This window comes from Mandrillus leucophaeus, unplaced genomic scaffold (assembly GCF_000951045.1).
Source record: "Mandrillus leucophaeus isolate KB7577 unplaced genomic scaffold, Mleu.le_1.0 Scaffold340, whole genome shotgun sequence".
Lineage (NCBI taxonomy): Eukaryota > Metazoa > Chordata > Mammalia > Primates > Cercopithecidae > Mandrillus > Mandrillus leucophaeus.
In genome coordinates this window covers 1490945-1496565 of record NW_012103588.1, presented here as the reverse complement: position 1 = coordinate 1496565, position 5621 = coordinate 1490945, and positions in this window count along the sequence as shown.

Sequence of the window (5621 nt, the reverse complement as noted above, 5' to 3'; positions counted from 1 at the left end):
TCTGCCAGACCTCAGGAGGCCTTGCATGCCTTTTTCTTCCAACCTGTGATTATCTGAGATTACATATAGATAAGCCTGGTCTAGCCTGCTGAATGATAAGAGACAAGTGACCCAAGTGCTCCTCCACTGCTTTATCTGGCAGTGAACCATCCCTTGCGCACATGAATGAGATCATCTCAGACCAATTAACCCCCAAGTGACCTGACAGCTGACTGAAGACAAAGGAGCAATCTCCAGGAGACAAAAAGAACTGCCCAGCCTGGCCTAGCCCAAACTGCCAACCTCTAGAATTGTGAGCTCAGTAAATGATGGGGTTTTTTGTGTGTGTTTGTTTGTCTTTCTACTAAAAGTTGGAGTAACTTGTTATGCAGCAATAGATAACTGATACAGTCCCATCGGGCACACTCCTTCTACATATGTTTTATTCTCCCATACAGTATCAGAAGAGCCTCAAAAAAAAAAAAAAAAAAAAAAAGACAACTGTCTGGAGTCTCACTTGGACAGTGCCAACTACTCCATTTCCTACTGGAACCTCTACAGAGCTAAATACAATTTTTTTTTTTAATTTCCATAGGCTTTTGGGGAATAGGAGGTGTTTGGTTACATGAATAAGTTCTTCAGTGGTGATTTCTGAGATTTTGATGTACCCATCACCTGAGCAGTATTCACTGTACCCAATTTGTGGTCTTTTCTCCCTCACCCCCCTCCCACCATTTCCCCCAAGTCCCCAAAGTCCATTGCATCATTCTTATGCCTTTGAATCCTCATAGCTTAGCTCCCACTTATGACTGACAACATACAATGATTGGTTATACCATGGAATACTATTGAGCCACAAAAAGAATTGAAATAATGGCATTCACAGCAATCTGGATAGAATTGGAGACCATTATTCTAAGTGAAGTAACTCACTTAGAATAAAAAACCAAATACAAATTTGAGTGACATTACATCCTTTTGCCTGAGAAAGATAAATTAGTTTTAAAACATACTTCTGAAAACTATAAGAACCTACCTGTTGAACAGAGTTAGTCTGGTCAATCTGAATCCTGAAGAATGGCTGTCAAAAAATCATGATTCTAATTTTGGCACAGTTTATATGAAAATGCACTTTCTGACAGCAATTAGTCATTAAATGCAGTTGGTTCTTATTCTTAGCCCTGGATAAGAATAAAACCATGTCATTAGAATAGAGTAGGATGCTACTAGTCTCCTGTTTGCTAAGACAGGAAGATATGGAGCCACTTTGTCAGAGTAATATTTAGATATACGATTAAGAGATGCTAGGACATGACCTGTATAGCAATGCTTAAAATTGGAATACAAGGGAATATTTCAAAAATTGGCACCTAACTAGCAGTCCATGCTGCAGACTGTCCCAATTGCTCACTGAAATACCTCTAAAGGCAGAGGAAAAACAAAAATTAATGACACCAAAAACTGTAACTGACAGTCATCCATCCACCAGAAACAGAGAAAATTCCATTAACTGCAGGATCTAGGGAGATGAATTGTAAGTCATAATCAGCAGCTACTTGAAATAGAGAAAGCTGACAACATGAAAGAATACAGGAAGAGTTGTCTTTCATCCTTCACACTACATCACACAGATCAAAGACTCAGGATCAGTACTAACTAGAAGACCAGGCAATTTATCCCATCCAGGACACAAATTACCTTGGAGGCAGAGAAAGTGTTATTACCCCAACCTGGCCTTCATCTTTACCTTTCTTTCTTCGGAGAATGAGACTTTCAAAACACAAAAAGTAAACGTGCACGTGCATGTATGTATGCAGGAGGAGGAGGAGGAGGAGGAGGAGGAGGTGGTGACAACAGTAAATGTACCATATGCTTGGAGACACATCTTCAACAAGTAAAGTACCTGTGGCAGAAATAAAAATGAGGACTATTCTGCCAATCATAGAGAACCAGTTTCGCATTTACTCCCTTGGTTCAAAGCATCAGACAACAGAAATCCTGGGTGGCACAAAATCCATCTCAATCCAGCAAGCCTGCACCAATTAAATAGTCTAGGACTTGTGAACATTAATCTGTTCCCCCACTGGAAATCTACTGACAGCAAATAAACCATAAATCAGATAAGAAGCCAGCCTTAGACCCCATCTACTGGCAAACATCTTGCAATGGGATGAGTAAGCAGGAAGTAACCAAACAAGCAAACATGCGGCTTATAACAAATTCTTTGGCACAAGGGGAGTTTTTACCACAATAAAAGATAAGAAAACATCTAGGTACTTTTCAATAAGATAGCAAAAAATAAGAAAACTTTGAAACAGGAGTAGATTTCAAAAGGGGAAACAAAATAAGAGTGAAAGCAGTTATAATAAGGTAAGATTTAAACTACATTTTAATATATTTTAAGAGACTAAAATGAAAGAGCAGAATTAAAGTAGAAGGCTATAATAAAATTTAATCACTAATAAAGCTGATTCAAAAAGATTGAATATGCAACCTGAAGGTCAAAATTTAGAAGCTTTTTCCAAAAACACAGAGAAAAAGTTTAAAGGATGAAAATAAAAGTGAAGATAATAAATACAAATTGCAGAAAACAGAAATTCAGTAAATGAATAACCAATAGAGCAAAAACAATGAAAATACAATCAAAGAAAATTTTACTGACTGAAATGAAGTCCTAAGTCTTCAGATATAAAGGATTTACTTGTCTTATAAAAATAATAAAAAGTCATAACAAGACACATCGTAGCAGGTTTATATTACAAAGATAAATAAAATCTGTAAGTATTCATATAGAAAGAAACAGGTTTATAACTATGAAATAAAATCATTCTGGCCTCAGAGTTCTCTGCAATATTAAATATCTTAAGACAACACTGTGATATTTATAAAGTTTTGTGAGGTAAAGCATATCAGTCAAGGACTCATTCGTATGCAGAGGCAACACAGAAGCAAATCAGAAAATATAGAAACCACAAGCCTTGTTAAAAAAAAAAAAGAGGTGGGACTGACAATGAGCATTAAATCCAGTTAGATATGAAATTATTTAAATAATTACTATAATTATTTTGCACTAAAGTAAAAGCAAATACCAGAACTAATTATTAATAGAAAACAACTCTACTGACACCTAATAAACCATGTTTTAACTCTTAAAAAAAAAAACTAGACAAGTCACAAATATACATCCAAAGATATGCAAAGTTTTATTGTTTATAAAACTAAAATACCCAACTGAAATATCTATCAATAAAGATACAGTTCAATAAATTATAATATAGCCATGCATTGGAATGTTAAAAGAACATTCCATGTTAATGTCAAGCATTAACAGTATTTTTGCAGAATACAGATATTCTGTCTTCTGCGTAGTCATTTTATACCTTATTAAAAATGTATAATAATGTACAACAAATATACATAAAATTTTTAAGAGGATCCAGAAAACTCTCATAGAATTTTTTCAGGACTTTATTTAACACATTATATATATCACAGAACCTACTTTTTTCCAAGCTATCAGCATTTAGATTAAGTTTTAAATATCTTCTATTTTTAAAAATTAAGATTAGCAACCCAAAACTTTAAAAATAAACACTTTGTAAATAATGAAAATGAGAACCTATCACATCAAAAGTTACATTTCTGAAGATACCACGAGGCAAATTTATTACTGTAACTTATTTAATAAAAGAATGAAAACTAAACTCCAAATTAAAGAAGTAGAATATAGAAATAAGAAAAAGTAAATTAATAATAAATTCAAAATTATTCAAAAAATGGTAATAGACTAATTTCTTATGGATATAATAAAAGGTACACAAACGTACAAAATAGGGAATGCAAAGGAGATATAATTGCAGAGAATATTTTTAACTGCAGTATACTATGCAAAACTCTGTACTAGTTGCTTGTAAAATCTTGAAAAAGTAAATTATTTTGTAGGAAAATAGAAGTTTCAGGATCAATCCAAGTGAATGTGGAAATCTTAGGCTGCAAAGGAAAAAAATGTTGTGGAGTGGTTGATACTGTCAATGAGTTTTGTTTCTGGGGAAGGAGAATGTTTTTGTTAAGAAAAAGCTACCCCTCAGCAACCCCCCCAGAAAGAAAGAAGGAAAGAAAGAAAGAAAGAGAGAGAGAGAGAAAGAGAAAGAAAGAAAGAAAGAAAGAAAGAAAGAAAGAAAGAAAGAAAGAAAGAAAGAGAAAAGAGAAGAGAAGAGAAGAGAAGAGAAGAGAAGAGAAGAGAAGAGAAGAGAAGAGAAGAGAAGAGAAGAGAAGAGAAAAGAGAAAAGAGAAAAGAGAAAAGAGAAAAGAGAAAAGAGAAGAGAAGAGAAGAGAAGAGAAGAGACAAGACAGAGCGGGCTATCCCCGTGCTATATATGACACTTCAAAGCATAGAAATTTCTGCACCTCCTTCATTGTATGAAGCTAGGATAACTTTCATAGTAGAGCTGTCAGTTTGTGAGCATTTATTGCGAGTTATCAATAAACATACGTGACTTCAAAATTTTTATGTCATATTTATATACATTTGGATCATCTGGTCTCTTAAAATCCAAAATTGACTTTCATTAATAACTACATTAACTTGTTTTATTTTATATTATTTTTATGATTGTAGTGTTATCTTTATTTTTTAAAACAATTTAGGCTGGGTGGTTCATGCCTGTAATCCTAGCACTTTGGGCGGCTAAGGCAGGCGGATTGCCTGAGCTCAGGAGCACGAGACCAGTCTGGGCAACACGGTGAAACCCCTTGTCTACTAAAATACAAAAAAATTAGCTAGGCATGCGCCTGTAGTCCCAGCTACTAGGGAGGGTGAGGCAGGAGAATTGCTTGAACCCAGGAGGTAGAGGTTGCAGCGAGCCAAGATCGTGCCACTGCATTCCAGCGTGGGCGACAGAGCAAGACTCCGTCTCCAAATAAATAAATACATACATACATATACAAATAAAATTTAATCTCTGGAACCTGCAGATGAAGAACACGCATGATGTAGGGACAGATTGTATATCTGTTGATTATTTCATGTATGCCTATCGTCTTAAAAAGGCAACAAATACCAACTTCACTGTGTATAAATGTTCTTGGGTCCATTTTCTTTTCCTCACTGTCACTTTGCAGATGCTGTTCCATTGCTTTATTTTTAAGTTTCATTTTTTAATTTTAACTGTTACTTTAGATTCAGGGAGTACAAGTACAGATTTGCTACATGTGTATATTGCCTGATGCTGAGGTTTGGGGTATGGATGATTCCATCACCCAGGTAGTGAGCATAGTACCAGATAGGAAGTTTTTTAGCCCACTCCTCACTGTGTCCCTCCTCGTTCTAGTAGGCCCCAGCGTCTATTGTTCCCATCTTTATGTCCATGTGTACTCAATGTTTAGCTCCCACTTATAAGTGAGAACATGCAGTATTTGATTTTCTGTCCTTGTGTTAATTTGCTTAGGATAATGGCCTCCCAGCTGCATCCGTGTTGCTGCAAAGGACATGACTTCATTCTTTTTTTATAGCTGCATAGTATTCCATGGTGTATATGTACCACATTTTCTTTAACCAGTCCATCAGTGAGTGACTCCTTAATGAATATAAGGGTTTCTGGGGGAGCGATTAAAATATTCTGGAATTAAATAAGAAATGATAG